This window comes from Pleurodeles waltl, chromosome 8 (genome assembly GCF_031143425.1).
Source record: "Pleurodeles waltl isolate 20211129_DDA chromosome 8, aPleWal1.hap1.20221129, whole genome shotgun sequence".
Taxonomy (NCBI): Eukaryota; Metazoa; Chordata; class Amphibia; order Caudata; family Salamandridae; genus Pleurodeles; species Pleurodeles waltl.
Window position 1 is genome coordinate 696,723,208 of NC_090447.1, and position 23,484 is coordinate 696,746,691.

At 45.0% G+C, this 23,484-nt stretch overlaps 1 protein-coding gene across 1 annotated transcript in view; it reads right to left on the reverse strand.

Moving 5' to 3' along the window:
* C8HXorf58 (chromosome 8 CXorf58 homolog) overlaps positions 1-23,484 on the reverse strand; it is a 626,664-nt gene that overhangs the window by 483,202 nt on the left and 119,978 nt on the right. The gene's annotated exons all lie outside the window — the stretch shown is intronic.

Genomic DNA, 23,484 nt, shown 5'->3' on the forward strand with positions numbered 1-23,484 from the left:
GTGCCATCGCGCGTCGGTCAGAGCAAGATCCTCCAAGGCCCGACGGCATAGTTTTCAGTATTCAGTTTTACCCACTCTTGATAGACTAGCACAGTTCAGAGTGTCTGAGCGTGAATCAGCAGGGCGATTGTAAGCAAATGTCAAAATGCTGTGGTAGAAGCAGCAGACATCCATAGTGCTTCTATGGTAAGTCTTTCTCAATCTGGAGGCAGGCCCTGGGTAATCTTGGACTTGGCGGATGACTTGTTGCTCTTCCTCCGCAAGCCACAACTTGCTTTGTCTTCATGGCATGCACTCTACTGCAAGTAGACAGTCCTCTCACTTCAATAATGGTCCCATCCTGGCATACTGGGGTTCCAGACCGTGGCACAAGGTGCAGCAGCCCCTTCAGATCCCAGTACTGCACAGGGCGAATGGCCCTCATCTCGTTACAGCGATGTACCAGGGCGACAGCCCTCAATCTTCACCACTGTCCCCACCTGGCATATAGGTGATACAACAGCACAATAAGGCAGTGCCCATCTCCAAGTCATGGCGCTGCACAGGGCGACATCCAGCACCAGAGCAATGACCCTTACTCTTTACTGCAGCCCCCACATATCATACGGGGGACGCAGACAACGCACATGGGCAGATGGCCTGATCGATGCGGTGGTCCAATCTTCTACGCTGGCCTGAACTGGGATACAGTGGTCGACACAGCACATACATGTGGCCAACCCAATTGGTGAGCTGATTCCATATGGACCAGAATGTCACACTCTGCTTCCTGGGATTCACTCAGCAGGATCCCCACTGGATCTCGTTCCCTCCAGACAATCTCCTTCTCGCAGGGCCTACTGGTCAAGAGTCAGGTAGAAGCGGGTGGTCTGAGCTCCAGGGCAAATGTTCTTGATTCTCCTGGGAAATATCCCCTCACACAGCAGGGACACTGGAAGGCCTTAAGTCCCCAATCCTGGCCACAACAGGCAGAAGTTGTGGTGAGCGTCCCCAAGCTGAGAAACTGCTTAAATTTGACAAAACTCAGAGGATCAAGTTCTCCTTTATGTAATCCATTTCCAGACATAAATATAATTTAGTGTCAGAGTCTTTGACATTTGTGTTATGGGACTGCCTCTTTTGAAGTGCTCACTCCTCTGTCTTAGGCCACAGCAGGAGTTCCTCCAAGATTTATGGTATGAAAACACAGGTCAAGAGTGACTAGATGATCACAGATGGATGTTAGCTTCACTGATAACATTTTATCAAAAGGTTACAAAGGCCCCCCGAGTCAAAATCCTTGATTCTCTTATCAGTCCACCTCCTTCCTGAGATTTGTCTAGGCCCTCTTGACCAGTGACCTCTTTCAGAATCAAAGAGCCCCTTTGAAGTATACTAAAGTGCCTAGCTCTTTCTTCCTCTAATCTGTGTCCCACCCACCTCTCAGGAATGCACAAATCCACTAATCTGTCTGGGGCTGCTTCACCTCCACAAGCTTTACCAGCAGGCTCTCAGTCTCCTAAAATGGAACCAAGAGGCTTTCATGTACTGTGTCCTTCACATGCAAACATACATCCCTGCAAGCACACACAAAATACACATGCAGGGTTCTATATAGGGCACCAGTTCAAAGGCACACATACATCCCAGGGCACTCACACAGATATGCACTGCCTTCCATGTATGGCAACACTCACAAGCATTGATACAACCCAGTGCATACCCAAAGACATAGAAACACTGTGTGTCGCTGCAATTACCCTAATGTAGGCCAAGGGTAAGTTAAAAACACAACACCTGAATATGGGTGGCCCGTAGGCCCCACTCCGGTGACACAAGGAAAAAGGCCTATTCACCATACAGATCATAATTACTTAAAACATGGCATGCTTTCAACACTGTACTTGTGCTACATAAATCCATATGAAGGCACTAGCCTCCCACCACTCTAGGGCAGCAGTTTGGGTGCCCATTCTGGTTTAAGCAAGATCGCAATCTGTGAGAAAGGCCTATGTCATGGCAAACATGCATGATCTGTGCTCACACATGAACAAAATTCATTGCCAAGGATCCAGATATCACTGCAGATGGGGCACTCAGGGTGGGGGGGGGGCACATAAATTATCATGTAAGGGACTTTTCCATCCCAACAATATTACATAATGAATAACCTATCCTTTGCATACATTACAAGGATACTACCAAATTGGAAGAATTAGGTGATCATGTAGAAGAAGACTGTTGAAAGACCAGTTCCTTCATAAAGTCTCAAAACTAACTTTCATAATCAAATCGTACTTTATTTCGACCATAGGTCATAAAAGTTTGCACATAGAACAATAAAACAAAAAAGTGCATTCATTGTCATTGTGCAGTATGCTATGGCGAGTGTGCACAGCGAGAGCGAACGTCCTAGTGCTACGTTGGAGACTCTTGTACGCTGCGTCACAAAAAAAGTGCAGTGTTGGCTATTAAGGATGAGCATGGAGTGCTTCTTTAAGAAGCTGAGTAGGTAACAGATCACTTTCGCAGTTACTATGCTGGTCGACTATACCTTGCGTCTCCTGCATGATGAGCAGACTATGGTGGATTACCTTGCCAACATCACTATGAAGTGCCTAACAGAGGAGCAGAAGAAGTGCCTTATGGCGCTGCTCCATCCTGGGGAGATCATGGCAGCGCTGAAGGATATGCCAGGCGGGAAAGCGCCTGGCCTGGACGGGATAACTGTGGCCTTTTATAAGGCCTATTAGGATAAACTTGTCCCCCACTTAGTCATCTTATTTGACGAAATGGTGAAAGACGGGTGCATACCCCCTATGATGAATGAGGCTTTGTAGGTCACTCTGCTGAAGCTGGGTAAGCTAGCTGATTGTTGCTCACCCTACAGACCGCTATCACTGATGAGTACTGATACAAAAATATTTGCGAAAATCTTGGCTAACCGCAAATGCCTCTGCTCCCAAGCATTGTGGGCTCAGAACAAGCCGGATTTATCCCAGGTCGGTCTATGATATACAAAATTCGGACCCTTTTTGGCACAATCACCCGCATCGATCCAAATGTACATGCCGCTGCAGTGATTGTGGACACTGAAAAAGCATTTGCTTCAATTGAATGGGGGTTTATGTTATCTGTGTTGTGGCGCATGGGGTTGGGTGATGTTTTTCTACAACTGGTCCTGGTGCTCTAAGCTAAACCTACTGCACATGTTCTAGTCAATGGGATGGTTACAGATCCGACTGCTATCAAGAGGGACATCGGCAGGGTTGTCCCCTGTCGCCACTTTTGTATGCTCAGGTAGATGTGCCCTTGTTTTGTGCGCTGTGTGAATATCACACACGCCAGGGAATTCCCTTTCTGCACTACAGGTGATTATAGCAACCTGAATTACACTCTGACTCCCAGGGAAGCCATGGAAACATACATTACCCCTTTCGTATTATTACTCATGCATGCCAAGGGGAGACACAAAAGACGCAAGATAAGTTTTCAATACATCTGGCATATAAGGAGTGAGTTGTGATAGTTAGGAACATGAAACAAAGCAAGGTGATCAACATTACAAATATGGTAAAAAAGATAAACAATCCAACCAAGGTGTGTGTGGTTCTGTGGGCCACATGTTCAAAGATCTGGTTTTGCGACTCGCAAATTGCGAGTCTTAGCGACTCGCAATTTGCGACTCACAAACCCGGATGTACAACAGTGTACTTTACACTGTTTGCGATTCCCAATGGGGTAGCAAATGACCTACCTCATGAATATTCATGAGGTAGGTCGCAATTTGCGACCCTATTGGGAATGGCCACCCTCACAGGGATGGTGGACTGGTGGAGACAGCAGACCACCATGTCTGTGACTGCTTTTAAATTAAGCAGTTTTGTTTTTTTGAGATGCAGCCCGTTTTCCTTAAAGGAAAACGGAATGCATTCAAAAAAAAAAATGAAAATGTATTTTTTCAGAGCAGGCAGTGGTAGGTGGGACCACTGTCTGCTCTGAAAAAATGTTTTCACATGCATTCACTAAGAGGAAAGGAGTCCCGTGCAAACTGCGATTGTTTTGCGACCACATTCGCGGTCACAAAACAATCATACATACCATTTGGATTCGGTATTAGGTATTCGGTATTAGGAAGGGATGCCCTTGACAAGCCCCTTCCTAATACTGAATCGGAAAACCCAAACTGCGATTCGGTAACAAGTTACCGAATCACAGTTTGGGCTTGGTGCATCCCAAAAAGCATTTTTCCAGTCACAGACTAGAAAAATGCTTCGTACATCTGGCCCTAGATGTTCTACAGGTTCCTACCTAACCCTATGTCTATGATGAGAGCACAACGGGTGTACCCTTCTGCCTGGCCCGATCAAAGGGATTAACCCCACCCCAGACGTGGAACAAAGTAAAGAGTTGGCCTGTGATGTAGATGGCAATCCTCTCAGATCAGCGTCAGCCAAGCTTCATGTTGCACAACATGCGTTACAGAATAGTTGTGGCGGGAATGCCCTCTGCCCTCTCTGGGTCAGTGCACCGTTTACATAATAAACTATACTGTATTGGAAGTACAATTCCAATGCAATGCTCTGTCTAGGTGTTAGAAGCTATCGCCTGATCAGGCAACACAACTAGCATATTCTTCGCAGATGGGTTGCTACACGCTTGGGAGCAAGGTGAGCACGCAGAATGATACAACTACTGTCCTGTCTCTGTTTTACTACTACAGGCGTGCTGCACAATGCAGGGCTTGATCGGGGAGGCCCTGGCGGAGCCACTGGAGGTGCCTGCTTTGATTTACTTGCTACAAGCAATGAAAATACAGCGCATAATAGCAAAACTGTATGCACGCTCGCAGGAGGCGTGTCGGCTGGGAGTTATTATGGACCGCCTAGACTGGCAGGAAGATCTAAAACTCATTATTAGTGGAAAGAAGTGGACTTATTGCTGCTCGGTCATCCAGAATGTTTCTCTAAACTGTCCACACCGGTTAGTCTACTTCAAGTACCTGAATTGGGTGTATTACATGCCGGTTAACTGTTCCGTTATAGCTTACCGGCCAGTTCTTGCTGCCTTCATTGCAGGGCTAATGGAGCGGGGTTTGCGCATGTGGCCTAGTTCTGCCCTAGGTTCAAAGGTTTTGGGATCCAGGTTTGGGGGACTTACGGAAGATAACTGGCAAGGGCATTGTGTCAACCCCCTTACTAAGATTGCTGGCCTATGATAGAGATGTCCCGAAGACCTATAGATGTTTAGTGGCCTAGGATTATTAAAAGCAAGGCATAGGATGACGATGCTATGGGTGAAGAGTCCACCACTTACACTGCAGAAATGGCATGCTGATATGACATATTGCAATACCAATGCTTATCATGACTTAATGCTGATCCAAAGCCACCCAAGAGATATCTGGGGGCCTTACCAAGCATTTTTTGCATGCACTGCGGAAGCGGAGGCTGCAGATGCGGGGATGACTACAGTTGGAGACATCAACAGAGGACTAAACTTGCCTCCAGGAGCCTATTAGATGGATGTATTGTGTCTATTCTGCTGTGCTGAATGACCTCGGAGTACGTCAGTGACATATGGATGTGCCTCAGACCAGCAATAACTATGGCGAGGCCAGCTGTTGGGTCCCCATACTTGAGAGTTATGAACAATACGTGGACTGTACTGTATTCATGCTTCTCATAGTGTATTGCACCGTGTACTCCCTGACGAATGCGCTGTCATCTGCTTGTGAATGCCGAATGTACCTCACCAGTGATCAATGCGCCAACATACACTGTTCAGTTGTTGAAAATGAACATAAAGTTTGAAAAAAATAATGTCTTGTCATAGATCCATATTATGTTTCGAATTTTCTTCACTTAGTCAAAGGGCACCAAGTTAGTTCTTACTTTTCGTCAGATGCCATGTACAATGAAAACTAGGGATGGAGCAAAAAAAGTTATCCAAATAAAATGGGTGCCAGGCAAATCAAATGGAGTGAGGTAACCTTGATATAGGTATGAATTTAAAAATCTAAAGTTTAAGGAATTTATTTCTAAATTTAGATGAAAAATAATGTGCTTTAGTAGGGACAAAATAACATTTTAAAATATTAGAAGAAAGAAAAAGGAAACTATAGCATAAAACAAATAACTCTAGGCTTAATTCAGCTAACTAGAGATATAAAAATCTGTTCACAGAAAACTCTGGCTAAATATATTCCTCATGCCTCCAAGAAATAGCAGTTTCTAGTAATACATGTGTTTAACCACTACGAAATAGTTGGGGAGGAAGAATGAAAAGAGAAACCAGGAGATTAATTTTTGTTGCTCATTTCTAATTTGAGGTTAAGTATCCCTCAGTTTTTTGTACCTCTGAGATCCTTCCCAACTATCAGCACACTGTGGCTTTTATTTGACCCCAAGAACGTCAATACTACAACATTAGAACATTAAGAACCGCCACAAATCTGGTTATCAATTTTCATCTAATGTAATTCTCTGAACGAGCACCTGATGATGCACCCGACTGCATTTGTCTGGGGGAAAATGCATGTTTTCTGGTTGCAGACCACACATAATTTCCCACGGTACCAGAGTGAATTTCCCACCTTCAGTTACCATCTCTTTCTTAATTGTCTGCAATTGATGTATCGGTTGATGAGTTGCCCTAGACTTCCTATGGACTATTAACGCTTTCTTGTCTATAAGTAAAAGGTCTATTTTTCTGGCTGTTGCTTACATTATCAATTATTTTTCTTTTTTGAGCTCCTCCAGTCTATAGTCACTATGTTTTTATCATTGGAACCGTACACAGACCAGTGGAGGGAATCCTATATGACTTATGTACCGCAATTAAACATTACGGTCCTAATGAGAGGAGAATATAATTCAGGAAGTCTTACATTACACTCAGTTTTTCCCCTCAGCAGGTGATGGTATCCCCAAGAGACGAATGTTGGTCACTCGAACTGCATTATTATGATGTTCCACCTGAGATTTCCATTGGAATGTGAATGTGTTTGCACAGTTGTTGACCTCTGTTTCTTTTGAAGCACTAAGGGTCGACAATGTGCTCTTTCAGTAAAGGTTTTCATCCCTTGTATTCCATCTTAGATTCAAATTCTCGTGTTTAGATTTTCTGGCCCCAATGCATTATGGGTTACTTTTTTATCTTTACTGTATGATGTTTTTTGCAAGTCGAGTAAAGTCTCCAGTAATTGAGAACCACTTGGTACTCTCTCTTTCATCAGTACTTGTCTCCAAGCGTTTCCCCATCTTTTCCAGAAGGTGTGACCCCATAGGGGAAGAACTCGCCTCTTGGTTTTTCTCCTATCTTGGCATGGAGGTATGAGTGACAGACTACTGAACCCTCTCAACTGGTCTCAAAGGAACAATGGAGTATGAACTCTCCACTTCTTCGGATAAACAGAACCAGCCAGGTAAGACAGTGTATGTGCCCTTGAGTGCATATAGATGTTTCACCACTCAGTGTTGCGAGTTGCAGTCAAGGTGCATTGTAGACTATATCAGGACTCTGCGTGATCATGTCCACTCCCATTTACTCAAGCCAGCTCCTCTTGTATTTCCTTGCAACACAGCTTCACAGCCAGTAAAGAGCTATTCTTCATAGCTCAGTCAGCCTGCTCCATTCAAGAGATATTCCAGCAAGTAACATTTGTCTCAAGCTGTCCTAGTGCATGGCTCACCGTTGCAGTGGTTGAATTGGAACCCGATCATCACTTGTAGAGACATTAGTATCAGGGCTGAGTTCTCGGTCACAAAAACGCAGCGTATCAGGGGAGCTCTCACTTCTGCTATGTGCTGGAAATAAGACCCTCAATTCTCACTCCTAACCATATGAGATCTATAAATGTGGGTTCTGTTTGCATAACTCAGGAAAGTGGCTACTCCTGAGTACCACAAGCACAGAAGGACTAAGTAAGATTATGATTAACACCAATTTCACCAAGGTGTATCTCCACCCCAGAACACAGTCAGAGGGCCTGATATCAGTGGATGGGATTTACTACATCAGGGTGATGGAGTAAAGTACTCCGTCGTCCTGAAGGAGTTCCTATCTGCTCAAGTTAGAGATGTCCACCGGCCCAGCAGACATCTCTTACATTGGAAGGAACCCCCTTCCTTGTTGTTCCTGTCAATGCATTGAAAGTTGGATGGATGGCTCTATCAACATGACAGAGCTGTATGGCAAACACACAATTTTTTTTTATTTTCAAAAACAAAAAGTGGATTGCAACAAGTGTTTATGCAAGAGTGCGTTTGCTAGAAATTGTGTGTGCGTATATATTCAGTTAATATTCATGAATATGTGCATCATCCAGTGCCATTTAGTATTTCAAAATGTCCAAAAATGGTCAAGTAATCTGATTTTACAGTGACCACAACATTACCTTATAATTGAGGAACAGATTCTGGGTTATGACTTGTCCTGTTCTTTTTGGGGATTTACTTGCAGTTTTATACAGCTGCAAACTTGACCCGAAGGTATTGTAGCATCGTCCACGAGCACCAGTTACATTACTCAAGGACACATTAATTTTTGCTATGCACAGAGAGATTACGTGATTTGCCCAGAATCATAGGATGTTGAGCCGATACTGAGGCTCGAACCTGGTTCTCCTATTAGAAAGTTGGCAGCTCTGGCCGTTAAGCCACATCCTCACATCTTATGACCCTGGTGAACTTATATTGATTTGATCCGACTTGCGAGAAGCCGAGGGCACTAATTTACAAAGGTGGAAAGTGTACTGTCTTCAAAATTCCAAAAAATTAATTTGTTTAACATGTGGAACATTTGACATTAAAACATCACCTTATAGCCCTGCGCTGAGAAGCAATTATTTAAAGTAATTATATTTAAGCATGAACTTAGAGCCATGGTGACAGTGCCATTAGTGAACTACGAGGCAAGACAGTAGTCAAGCGAACCCTGTATGTGCTCCAGATTCTAAGAGAGCAGCATTACAGTCTCTAGGCAATAAAACACAATAGGTTTATGTACAGCTGCATTCTGAACTCGTGTGTTTAAAGTTGTGAAGATTGGTAAAATAAACGATGTGCCAAACGGGCGCGCAATACCCAGTAGGCTGAAAGGGCTTCAGCAGTCCCCCACCCCTCAGCCGTGCTCCGTAGCCTGGGCTGCAGGCCTGCAGCTGTGTGGTGTCTGTCCCAGGAAACGCCTGGGCAAAGTACAGCTGGAGAAAAGAGTGTTGTTTTTGCAGTGTATCAAAGGAGGGGAGAGGGGTCACAGATGAATCACAACTTCAAGGACACCAAAAACCTCACAGTGGGGGGTTCCAATTGTGCAAGCCAGTGTGCTTTACTGATCACCATAGTTCTAAAGAGAGACAATGCTTGCCATTAAACGCTGGTAGCTGGTATGAGAGACTATCTGCGCTTGAAAGGCAATCTTTGCCATCTTCCTATGCTGTCTAGCAAACAAGGCAGAAATCACAAACTGTCCTGATCTGCAATTGCAATTAAATAGTGCTTACAACCCCCGTGATTGGTAAAAAGTGCTAAATAAATGCTAAAAAGGGAAGTAAGAGTTTTGGGTTTTTAAAGTCTGTGAACAGACTTTTCTATCAATAGCATCTTACGTGGAAGGTAGGCATTTTACATGTGCACCAGATTATATAATAACAAATCAAAATTTATTTTAGGCAAAGGGAGATTAAATGATTTGCCCAGGATCACAGGATGTGAGCTGATGCTGGGATTCAAATTCAAACCTTGTTCCCCAGTTCCAGAGTCAATAGCTCAGGCTGTTAGGCCACCTCTCATCAGTTACTTTTGGCGTCAGTGGCTGCTGGTGATCTATGAAAGTGGTGGGGCGTAATACTGCAAAGGAGTTCACCACATTTTTTTCAAAATTTGACTCACTCGCTCTCACATTTAGGCCCAGATTGACAAACATTTTGTACTGGATTTGCATCACAAAAACGACGCAAACCTGGGCAAAATGTGGTTTTTCGTTTACTTTTCAGCGTTAAACCTGTTTTGCACTGGAAAGTCGCCTGAAAATGTCGCAAAGCAGTGCAAAGGGCTGCTTTGCACTACTCTGTGTCAAGAGGGTGTTCCATGGGTGATTCATCAACATCCCATGCAACCACCCATGGTTTTTAACACACAACCCTTCTACTAACAATAGCAATCTTTGTTTTGCACCAAAAAATAATCTTGTGAAGTGGCGTTAAAAAGGAGAAATGGTTTTATTTCTCCAAACTTTTCTCACTGTGCACGTGTACTGCACTGCAAGGAACACATCCGGAGTAGGACAAGTTTTAAAGTTAGGCAAAGCATAGCATTTTGTACTGGAAGGGCAAACCTATGCTAGACTCACACAGGCATAGATGTGCAAAGGTAGCTGTGTGGCGCTTGGCAGTCTAATTGTGCTCCAGCACCACAAAGAGAGCAGGATAGTACCATTTCTTTGTAAACTTGGTGCTTTCTGGTTCTCTCCCTCTCGCAGAATGCAGCAACTTTGGGTGCTGCGCTGCATTGTGTGAACGTTTTGATAATCTGGGCCTTAGACTCTTTCCCCTCACTCACTCTAACTCAGATTCTCTCACTTGCTCATTCTCACTCATACATATTCCCACTCACTGTTACTCATACACAAACATACCCATACTCACTGGTTCTCATTATCACTTAATAATACACTTACAGACACTCACTAACTCTAAACCTTGGTGCAACTGCACTCGCTACACCACTGATAACTACACCCACAACTCACTTCCACTCCTTCTCACAACTTCCAATCAATCACTCGTTGATCCATTCTAACACACTCATTCTCGTTCACTTACTCCCTCCTACTCACTTTCACCAATTCATCCACATTCTCAAACTCAGATTCTCACTTTCACTGTCATTGAAACGATGTTGTTACACAGACAGAAGTGGGCTCCTGTCCATACAGAGACAGTAGAGCTCTACCAGAAGTCATCATGTTGTAGAGCTGAACTCACTTTTCTGCAGATAGATCTGAGCTCTGGTCCAGATGCAGCCAGGCCCCTGCATACATAGAGCTGAACCCATGCACAGATAGAGCAGAGACTGTGAACCTGTAGGTAATTTCGTTCATTGAGGTCGAGGTGAGTTCCTGCATACATAGCACTGCGGCCCTATGCAGATAGACCTAAGCTCCTTCAAGTATGCAGCCAAGCTCCATTGCAATCAGGGCTGAGACCCTGCGCAGACAGATCTAGGTGAGCCAGTTGACGGACAGGGTTGAGATCTTTCAGCCTTCATTCCTACAATGTAAATCCTGAAGTTCTGTGGGAACTGAGAAACCGGGAATGTCTAACATTCGGTTGGATTAAGCTTGTACATGATGGCCTGTTTCTCATAGGGAGTGAGGAGGAGAAGGTGAGAGAGAGAAAGGATTGATGGAAGCAATTGAAGAGAGAAAGAGAGACATGGAGGACAGTACTGAAAGAAAATTAAGCATATGGAAGAATATGGACAGAAAAGAGAGAAAAACATGACTGAAATGGAAAAGAATAGAGACTACGTGTGAAACGGGAGACACCAGAGAGAAGTTTGAACAACAGCACAACAATATTGCTAAGGCAAACTTTCAGTTAAGAGTATTTGTGAACTGCACATCTCACACTGGAGAGTATCCTGGTGCTGACAAAGCAGGGGCTATGTCAGCTGTGACTGGGCCTTGTCCAGGTGAAGAGACACATTTTCAGTTTCTTGAGGAGCTCACATACCGAGAAGGTAGCTCTAAGGTTTAGCGGCAGATCATTCCAGGTTTTGGTCATGAGGTAGGAGAAAGCAAGAAGGCTGATTTTGGTTCTATGTATGCAGTGGATGTGTGCGAACAGGAGGCTGGCTGAGCGGAGATGTCTAGTGGGTGTTTTTAAGATGTGGCTATTGAAGAGAGGTGGGCACTGGTTGTACAGGACTTTAAGGGTGTGCAGTAGTGAATAGGTAGGCAGCAGAGGTCATTGAGGTGAGGAGTGATGTGAATGAATTGGAAAGCCTTGTATGGTCTGAAGTCTTCTAGCAGCTAGACAGTGAGTCCAACAGACTGTGGGGCAATAGTCCAGCTTGCTGATGATGAGGACCTGGGTGACCATTCTGCATGTGTTGACTGGGAACCAGTTAAAGATTTCATTGAGAATTTTGAGGGTGTGGAAGCAGGAGGTGTGACTACCTTTATGAAAGTACATTTTACAGCACATTCCCCAATTCTTTCGCTCCCTTCATCAGAAGTCTGCTTTTCACCGTGTAACTGGGCAGTGCTGGTGCTGGCTGTGGATGGTGCCGATACCAATCTCCAAAGAAACATTTTGGTCACCGGCACACATTTTTTAAGCAAAGTACGCAATGGGTTAGAGTGAAGGTGTTGCACATGTGACATCTTCTTGGCAGCTATGTTTTAGAATTGTACAAGGTGATTAAGTCCTATTCAAAATTGTGTTTATATGGAACATCAAAGGTAAATCCTTCACATACTGAAGGAGTTTGAAGTTTTATATATTCAATTCCCTGGCTTGTTTGAAGCAGGCAAACTCCACAGTGAGTGGAAGGAGGAGTAAAGCATAAAGCTAGTAAAATCAGCTCAACTTCAACGGTGGAATAGGAAGGATTTCCTGCAGGATCCTCCATTAGTGTATGTATGCTAATGGTTAATGTATGGCTTGATGTCATCAAAAACAAAGGGAAGAACTCCAATTATGGTGGCATCAAATCATGATCTCAGTGGACAAAAGCTCTGAATACCTCTTTATACTGCTAGCTGTACAGTCCATCTTCCTGTGAAAGAGCACCAGGCATCTGTTAAGGTGAAGGAACATGAGCGCTGCACTGGCTGAGGGTGTAGGTGTTGTGCACCGGCATGAGGTACTGGAGTCCAATGAAAAGAGTGCAGCAGGGTTATGTGCATGCACACACTTTCCCAGGAGCATAGATCTACCAACAGTTCCCTTGGCTATCTCAGTCTAATCCTGCAGAAGTGTCTTATGCTGCTGAAGCTCAACATAAGAAGAATAACTTTAATTTTTTACATGACTTAAGCTCCTTCACTAATGTGTCTGAAAACACTACTTCCCATAATAAATTCCTGTTGCAGCATGCACACATTTACATTTGTACATCATTGCCCAACCTTCTTTCATTTGGAGAGAAAGAAGCAAGTGTGACTTAAGCATAAGTGTGTATAACAAAATGGGAACTGGCTGTATAGGTGTAATTTACTATATGTTCTTACTCTTCTCACAACAGTGAATAGTCATGTTAAGTTTATTTAGAAGTCGTTATATCTTTGAGTAAAAATGCATGTATTTCATTATTTTGGTTCTTGTATCACACATAAAGAAGGGGTATAAAACCCATGTAAAACCGTCAAATGTGGAAAATATTTCATGATTACGTGTGAAATACAAAGGTTGTCATCATAATGGTAGTGCATGCCTTAGAAATACCAATACATGCATGCTTTTAGATTGTGAACAGGTATTCAGTTTATTATTCTCTGTAGATATCCCTTCAATATCAGCTGTTGGTGAGCACCCCTCATTTTGTGACAGATAGACAGGAACTTCCTACAATTTTCTTTATCCCCGTTTATTCTTCACAAATTAAGTCTACTTCTCAATGTCTGTAGGAGCACCTTCTTGGGCACATTGAGAGTTTCATCTCACAAACATCCTCTTACTCCTTGGAAGCATTTTACCATTATGTAGTTCATGCTCTTTTTAATCAGATAAATTACTTTTCCAGTAGGCCTTCAGTGATTTATTTTCTGTGCGTCAGACTAGAGGTGGTAGCACAGGATTCCCCAGCTCTGAGGAGCCCGTTGAACCCTGATAATTGCTGTATTTACCAACACACCATCATTCAAAGTTGCCATTTCCTCTGCTTGCACCAGGGCCCATGGCATCCTTGCCACGTCGTCAGACATGCACAGGACTCAGTTGGTACCAAACATCATGCAGACATCCGATTGCTCGTAGGCCTTGTGCACACTGTCTGAGCTCCAGCAATGCTCAGTGTCTCAGGGGAATTCATTGGCGAAGATAAAAGATCTGGCTTTAATGTGCTGAAGCAGGAAAGAACAGGCATGCACATATGCCTTTTCCATGTATTAGTACATTAAACTCGGACCTAGTGGCTTTCCAAACGTACCCGACCCCAAGTGTGCGAAATTGTAGCATCACCACTACTGTTTAGCAGGGAATAAGCAGCTGGTGCTGAGAGCTGAGGCCGTGGATTCTGATGGCCACAACCTAGACTCTGTGCTGGCAGCGGTGGTGCGCATTGGCACTTCCCTGGACCAACCTTGAACCTCACTGGAGAATAAGATTGACAAGGTGACCAGTGACCTCAATCTGCTCCATGCGGACTATCGCAAGCTGGCAGACAAAGGCTCGCTCGCTGGAGTGTAAACTGAATGAGCTTGCTCCTAAGACAGGCCAATTGGAGTCCTCCATGCAGGCGGCGCTGGACAGAATTGAGGTGCTGGAATGCCGAGCGGAAGATGCAGAAGGATGCACCAGGAGAAACAATATCCGTGTTGTGAGCCTTCCAGAGGGAGTGGATGGCTCGGATGCAGTTGCTTACCTAGAGAAATGGCTCAGAGAACTGGTCCCAACGGGGTCACTTATGCCATTCTTCTCCTTTGAACATGCCAATTGGGTTCCATGAAGGGCCTGGCTGCCGGGTATGGGCCCACATCCCTTCCTGTTCCGTTTGCTGCATTTTGTGGACAGAGACATTTTGCAAGCGGTGAGATCGCTCCCAGCACTACAGGTAGACAATGCTCAAGTTATGATGTTCCCAGAATATACTATTGCCATATAGAAGCACAGGGGCTCCTTTCTATCTGTGAAGCACAAGCTATGTGCTTTTAATCTGACATACTCCCTCCTCTTCCCCGCTAGGCTGCGAGTAGTAGCCCAGGGAAAGGTACGCTTCTTTGACACCCCGGAGGCGGCTTGGGAGGGGTTGGAATCAATGGAGCTGGTCAGCCAACAGAAGATGATGGTGGAGGGTAAAGAATTGCGGGACCTGAAACCCGGCAGACATTGTCACACCCTCCACCCCCGTAAGAGCGGGCCATGCTCCTGACCTACAGCAGATTAACAGGAACAAAGCTATGAACTACAGACTGCACCGGCTATCAGTGAACCATCAGCTACTTCAGATGCGGATGCAGAACTAAATGACTCTGACAGCGAAGACCGCTCCTTAGCTGGAATGCTATCAGACACTGGCTCTTCGTCCCTCCCTGCTGTGACACTGCAGACACCAGACGATATAATCTAAGCCCATACCGCTGTTGTATGCAAAACTCTCCATTTGCTCTTGGTGCGCATTGCTGTTACAATGGATGGCTGGGAGGTTGGGCTGCGTTGCGTGGTGGCATTGCCCTTGCGTGGTCTGGTTGGCTTGCCTTCCATATAAACTGCCACACTGTGTCACGCCCCTCCCTCCCGCCCACGTGGCAGGTGTTGAGTCTGCGCGTGTTTTGATGTGCCCCACATTAAGTGTTCCGATGCGTACCTAGCTGCTGCATGCGCATACAATGCATCAGGGCTCCCGCCCTAGAGCTTATTTGGCAAAACGCACCCCCTCCATTTCTTTGTTTATGGCTACCTCCTTTCCTACACTAGTTACACCAGACAGGTGAGTTAGATGGTTTGTGGCAATAGTTGGTTTTAGGCTGAGTTTGTTTGTTTTAGACAGGAGTCCGGGTCCCTCCTGTTTTCTCTTCGCCCTGCCTCCCATCCATCAGACATGTAGAGTCACATGTCCCCGGGAGCGGGGTTTCAAGAGACTATTAACCCTATAAATCCTACCAACACCCTCACATGGAATGTGTGAGGCATACACATGCCAACACGCAGATATTCCATTTACTCATACCTTAAGAGACATTTGATCCACATAGCGCTCCTGCAGAAGATGCACCTCGTGCAGTTAGAGATTACCAAGCTGCAGTAGCCTTGACAAGGGCAGCTGTTTGCAACTAATTTTCTCTTCCTATGTCGCGGGGTTCTAATTTGGATCAGGCCAGGTACTCCATTTGTAGCTGAAGAATGGGAGGATGACACTGAGGGTCACTATGTGCTTGTGCGTGGACGCTTGGGTGGTCTGGCACTACTGCTCAGGTCCATCTATGCACCAAATGTGGATCAGGCCTCTTTTCTTTGTAGGTTATCTGGCCCCCTTTCTCGATGGAGCAGTCTCCCTTGGTTAGCGGGGGGAACTTTAACAGTATTCTGGGCCCAAATCTAGACCGTTCGTTTCCACCACAATCTACTGTGCCCACGGTGGCAGCTGCGCACACGTTGCTAGAATGGCTCCAGAATTGGCAGCTGCTGGACACGTTGCGCCAGCGCAACACTGAAACTAAAGTCTACTCATTTTTATCAGGTCCACATCAGCTGTATGTATGACTTGACAGAATACTTTGCACAACTAACCTGAACTCTGCGGTGCTGCAGACCAATTACCTAGGCGGCACTCATTCTGACCACAATCCCCAGCTCGTACAGCTGGGGTGGGACACAACCCCTCCTGCCATCCCTACATGGCGACTGCGTCCCCAGATGTTGGAATATGCCCCCTTTAAGGCACCATTGGACATATCGTTCTCAGAATATTTTGAACATAATGGCGGTATGTCATCGTCAGGCCTTATTGAGTGGGAGGCGTTCAAGGTCTTGATGAGAGGGCACTATCTGGGTACACATTGGAACATTGATATCCCTGCTACAGCAAAGTGTTATTCAACACCCTCTAGGGGCACGTAGGCTGGCATCTGGCCGAGCAGAGCATGCATCGTTGGTGGAGAGGTTGCGCTGTCTCAACTACACAGCCCATTTGGCTCGCACGCATGCCGAAGCTGATAGGTTGGGTAAGCTGTTAGCTTGGCTGATTCGCCAAGAGCAGGACTGCACCCCTATAATGGAGCTGCGCCCGGCGGCAGGCGATATGCTCTATGCTCAAGGCGGGATACATGCTGAGCTCACACGCCATTACACTGCCCTGTATCGCTTTTCAACAACAGCGAGATCAGCGGACTTTCCGTGACCCCTGTGCCCCATTTGACGAATGAGCAAAAGGAAGATATAGATGCACCCTTGATGCTACTGGAGATACAGGATAGTATACGCGCTTTAGCTGCTGGTAAAACCCTGGGCCCTGATGGCCTTGCATCGGAGTTCTATAAAACATTCTCCTCTGAGATTGAGCCTTGCCTTCTGCAGCTAGATGAAAGAGCATTGGAGGTAGCGTCCCTGACTGCATCACAGCGGGAGGTGCTGCTGGTATCTCTTCCCAAACCTGGCAGAAATCCAACAGAGTTGGGCTCCTATAGACCACTTGCAATGCTCAACACGGATTATAAAATTCTGGTCAAGATTTTGGCGACACGACTGGCGCCTCTGGTGCCTCAGCTGATTCACCCTAATCAGAACACAGCACCTCGTTGAACATCAGGTGCTTATTTAGAGTCAGGAGATACTCAACGCAAGACTGGCCTAAGGTAGGCTATCTGGTATTAGATTTGGAAAAGGTCTTCGATTCTTTGGAGTGGCCTTACCTGTTTAAGGCGCTGCAGCACTTTGGCCTAGGCCCCAGCTTCTTGCGACTGGTGAAACTGTTATATACCCAACCTCATTTTAGGATTAGGATTGTCACGTCCATTTCTAACCCAATAGAGGTGGGCAGAGGAACCTGAGAGGGTTGCCTCCTCTCCTCGCTACTGTTTTCACTTGCGATGGAATCTTTGGCAATGGAGCTCCGCCGGAGGAGGAAGGCCTAGAGTATCTTGTTAGGAGACGGTCGAAATATTGTGTCCCTTTACGCGGATGGACTTCCCTTGTACCTTAGGAATACTGACAATGTCCCCGTCAAAGCTGTGGAAATACTAAAGAGATTTTTCGCACTCGCTGGGTTGCGGGTTAACTGGGCAAAATCATGTGTGTTCCCCTTCAGCCCCGATCTACCAGATCCAGGTCTTCACCTCTCTTGGGTACTCATTCCCTGGCAACCTAGGACGTTCCAATAACTGGGTGTTAACATATTCCACATGGAAGAAGAACTCCATGTTGGAAACCTTAGACGAGCGGTAACTTCTATCCGTGCTCAAATGAACTTCTGGCAAACACTACCACTCTCAGTGACGGGAAGAGTTGCTCTCCTGAAGATGGTGGTACTCCCTCACTTGCAATATTATTTCTCCAACCTAGCCTATTATTTTCTGGCTAAATTCTTTAAGGAGCTGGAATCCAGAATCAGGGAGTTCATATCGAAAAAGGGCCGTTGTAGAGTGGCACTAAAAATACTGTACTCGCCTCTGGATCAGAATGGTCTGGCAGTGCCAAATATTGAGCAATATTACCTGGCTTCTCAGCTCCAGTGGGCGGCGAGGTGGCTCTCCAGTCTCTAGTTGTCCAACACGGCGGCAATGACACAATCTTGGACACTACCAGAGCTACTACATCTATTTCACCCCCTTGCACGGCCGAAGGTGCCAGAGACGCTCCTGGTGGGTGTGGTTCACCGCTTTTATCACAGATGCTTGTGTCTCAAGCACACAATCACTCCGTATGCGCGGGCATTGGCACTGCTTGGCACGCCACATGGTGTGCAGCCTACGAGCAGAGTTGAGCTGAAGTCCTTGCATGCAGCTGAGCTGCATACACTGGGGGATCTATACAGCGAGGGAGCTCTAATCCCATTTGCTACGCTAGCTGCAGAGACAGGCCTGCCACCAGGGCAGTTAATGTTGCATAATTCCTTGATAGCAACACAATCACAACACTGGGGAGACATATCTGCTGAACTGCCAATGCACCTGCTGGTACAATATATGCAGGTTTTGGGGCAGGGGAGACACTTAATAGCACTGCAAGTCAGCTGGGGTGGTGACTTGGCCTGGCCCTGTCCCGATAGAGAGTGGGCTGCGGCACTGAAAAGTCACACTAACATTCTGCGCAACTCTAGATTTCGCCTTACACAGTTTTATATCTTCCATAGGGCCTATCTCACACCAGCTAAAATCAATAGGTACAACCACTATGTGGATGCCGCTTTCCCCCGCTGAGCTCTAGTGCAGGGGGACTTACTCCATATGTTATGGTCCTGCCCCTCCTTGAACCCTTTCTGGGGAGGGTGTATCGGCATGGTTATCAGAATACACGGCGCGCTTTCTGTTGTCCACATGGGAAGCCTGCATTCTGGGCCTTTTTCCCAGAGTTAAAAAGCATAACACCTCCAAGAGATAACTAGACCTTGGCCTCTTGACAGCCAAACGCCTCATTACCAGAAGATGGAAATCCACGGAACCTCTGTCAATAGAAGCGTGAAAAAGTATTTTGTGGTATGGGCAGAAGAAGAGGGAGTGGAGCTTCGGAAGGAGGACAATTTGGGCCTATGTAAATATCTCCTGGCCGCTGGTTGAGATGCGATGCTGGTTAGGCTGCGCAAGCTGAGACATGGGGCAGGTACAGGAGCTGCGGAGATGGAAGACATACTGACGGTGACCAGATAAGCTGCTTACATGCAGGGAACAACTGCTACGCCTCTGGTGGCATGCTTGCCTCGCTTGCATCTCTCTCAGGGAGGGGGGGGGGACAACTGATCGAATGGGAAGGAACCCTTGCTGCCATGCACTATGGGAATTAGATGAGTGGTGTGGATGGGGCGGGGGGCTGGGGAGCACTTGACCAGGACTCCAATTTTGAAGATTGTTTCAGTAGGTATATTGTTGTACATGCTGTTAATGCTGAATGTTCACTTTCATATAACGCTGCGAGAGACAGATGCCCACCAACAGGATACCCGAGGGCAGCTTAAGCCTCTACAAGCTGAACACCCCAGACCCGGAAGAGTGCAACAGATCCTAGGACTGGGGCACTACTTCATTGACACTGGACGTGGCTTAGAGATGCCAATTGAGGATATGTAACTTGTTAGTTAACGCGCTCAACATACATAAGCTGTTCCGGGAGTATTGCTTCCAACTTTTCATACTGCAATGAATGTATGTAAAATGTGCTTGTTTTACATGTCTGGAACACAAATACAAAAAATAAAAAGATTCATGCAAAAAAAAGAAGGCCCTCATGCTCACCAAATGTGTTCATGATATTCTGTAACCTTATGGTCCAATTCTATCATTGTAAACTTGCAGGTTGATGTCTTATAACTTAATCATGTCATGTGTTCTCTTAAAATACATTGAAAACTTTTTTTACACCCACAACTTAGTCACATTTTTTAGGAAAGATTACTTCAAATAATTTAAACAAGAGAATAAGACCAATTGAATAAATTAACACAGTAACCATTGGACTTAGTATGGTATACAAAAACCTACTTCCCAAGCCACCACAGCACTCCCCAATATTTCTACTAAACCAATCACCAATGGCCAGGTGTACGAATCACTGAATTGTTTGTCCACTGTGGAATTTTGCGAAAAGACCTATGTACTTATAGTTTGATTTGCAAAATACTGATTCCTAGTAGGTAACAAATCAACATACCTCATGAATATTAATGAAGTAGGTCGTAATTTGCAACCCACTTTCCATCACTAGGGTCAGCAGACCACCATGTCTGTGATTACTTTTAAAGAAAGTGTGCTTTTTTGTTTTTACAAATGCCTCCTGTTTTCTTTGAAGGAAAATTGAATATATTTTAAAAAATTGTAACTAGCATTTTTTTGGAGTAGGCAGTGGTCCATGAGATTCAAAGTTGCAAGATTCAAAGTATTACATTCCCTGATTGAGATCTTGTCAGCTGCCGGTATTGTTTGGTCATAATTTGTTAGGCTGCTCTTTGAGTTCTTATACAAGTCAGCAAAATCTCGAATGAGTGAGGGACACACACAATCAGTGCTTAGTTCATTACAATTCTTTCACTTTGCTCAGTTGCAAAGCAGACACCTGCTAGGGACTTCAGACAACCAGGAAGAGCTCTGGCTATTGGATCTAAAGAACTAGAGAAGTAAGCCACAGGCTGCTTTGCCTCACAATGCTTTTGTGTAAGGACTGATAATGGGCACCCTTCTTTTTCATGGCAAAACAATTGAAACAATATGTCATAATTAGACACTCCCAGCGCTGATGGGCTGCAGAGTTTTTCTCTAAGTTCTAGGAAGGCACTCATACAATCATTATCAAATGGCACCGGATCTTCTATGTCGCTGTGAGTAAGCAATACTAAAGCCTTTGCAATTGGGGAAAAGTTTGGAATCCAATGACGACAGTAGCAAACCATCCCCAGAAACAGCTTCACTTCCCATTCGATAGTTGGAGGTTTCTTTTTTAGGATTGAAGAAATGAGTTTCATGGACACATTTCTTTCCCCTTTTCATTGTGATGACCAAGATAATTCACTTCTTTTGGCAATACTGCATCCTTGTAGGTGAGACCTTAATCCTATTTTCAGCAAAACAGTTCAAGAGTGCGTTTGTATCCAACTTGCAATCTTCCTTTGTCATGAAGCAATTAAGAGGTCATCAATATATTGCACCAGCAATGAGTCACAAGACAGTTCAAAATTGACCAAATCTTTCTTTAGGATCTGGCTAAAGAGTGATGGACTCTCAGTATAATCTTGTGGGATCCTTTTTCAAAAGAGGACTTTATTTTATGAACCGAAATGCAAAAACATATTGCACTCCCGCGGTGCCAATATCGACATCCGAGTTTCCGCCTGCCGGCCCAGCGGGGATGTGGGCCGCAACATGGGAGCCGGCTCCAAATGGAGCCGGCGGTACCGCCGGGGCCATTGTGGCGGAAAACCGCTGGCCCCAGTGGTGCGACCACGGCGCTTCCACCGCGGTCGTAATGACCCAGGAAGCACCGCCAGCCTGTTGCCAGTGCTTCCGTCATTTTAGCCCTGGCGGTCAAGTACCGCCAGGGTCAAAATGACCCCCAATGTATCTTTCCGCATCTGCATGAACCTGAAACAAAATCACAGCATTCAGTACCACTGGACAACATAGAACTACAATTGTATTTATTTTCCTAGGAACTTGGACCAGCCACCATTACAAGGACTACCAAGCACCTCTTGTAAAATACAATTTTCTATAATTTTCTCTATGACAGGCTCCTTTCCCTTGTCTACTGCTCATGAATGTGTATATTGTTGAATTCAACTGTAATTTTTGCTGGTTCTGCACTCTTAAAAAAGCCAATCTCTTTACTTGTAAAATTCCATTCCTCTTCTTTCACTGTGGTCTTAAATCAAGAGTAAGGTGCAAACAGGGAAACACTAGGCCCTAGGCTCTTGGAATATAATTCTAAATACTGGATCCACATCTTGAGTCTGAATTGTGACACTACCTGGTGTACAAAACATCACTCAATTTATCTTACAGAGCAAATCCCTGCTAAGTAAATTATTAGGACTCAAATCAATTGGTAGTTATTTCCCAAAGGCCCAATTTTAACTGGGACAGTTGCTTAAACCTTCTTTTATCAAAAGAGAAACAAACTGCAACTGATGGGGTGGGTAGCACCAGTATCGAATACAAATTATACAGGTGCCTGTTCACCTCACCATCTACTTATGGACCACTCTTGTCCATCTGTAGGACTGCATCAAGCATGCAATCCTCCTCCACCCTCAGACACAGCCATTGTAAATTTGTCACATTGTTGTACACTGGGGAAAATCACTGCTCAAGATCAAAGGACTCTGCTTAAAACCTAATTTCTGTAACACTGTATTTCTCATGTTTTGCTGGAACAACAGGCATATTCTAATGGAACTGGAATTAATTCTGCACATTTTCCATCGTAGTCTGTTGGGCTAAGAAAGCAATCTGTGTCATGATATTTGCATTTTGCTGTGTCTGAGGAACAAATTCAATTTGAATTAGATCTGGTTTTGGTCTATATTTGAGCTTCCAATGCCCAATGTTCCTGCACCAATGACCAGCAGTACTGTTTTAAGCATGTTGACATTTGCGTTCATTCCAGAATGATTGCATGTTATTTCCTTGTACACCAACTTCGTGAATTCCTTGCATGCAAAAATTCCGTATTTACACCACAATTTGTAGTTGGTGCAAAATCTGCATCTAAATTAATTACCTGGTTGTTACTACCTCTCTTAAACTCCTTAGTCTGCACAACTATCACCTTTTCCTTAATCTTTCTCTGCTTGTCATCAAAGCAATCACTGAATATTTGGCATACTTAACTATCTCATCAATACTCTTAGTCGGTCTGTGGTGTAAACCTAGTCTTTGGCTCAGCTCTACAAGGTTTGTTTTCACACCCACAAGTGACAAGAATTAACTTAGTTCAGTGCCCAATCCTTGAATGTGAAAGACAGGTTTTTGTACTCCAGCAGAACCCCACCCAATACATAATTGAAGTGATGTCAATGCTTTTGGGTTACTAACAGGGAGCAATGGTAATCTAAATCATACACACTCAAGCGCACTAGAAATGCAATATGCGTTTGAACATGTTTATCTGGAAATAGTTATTTGAAAACACTACAATTA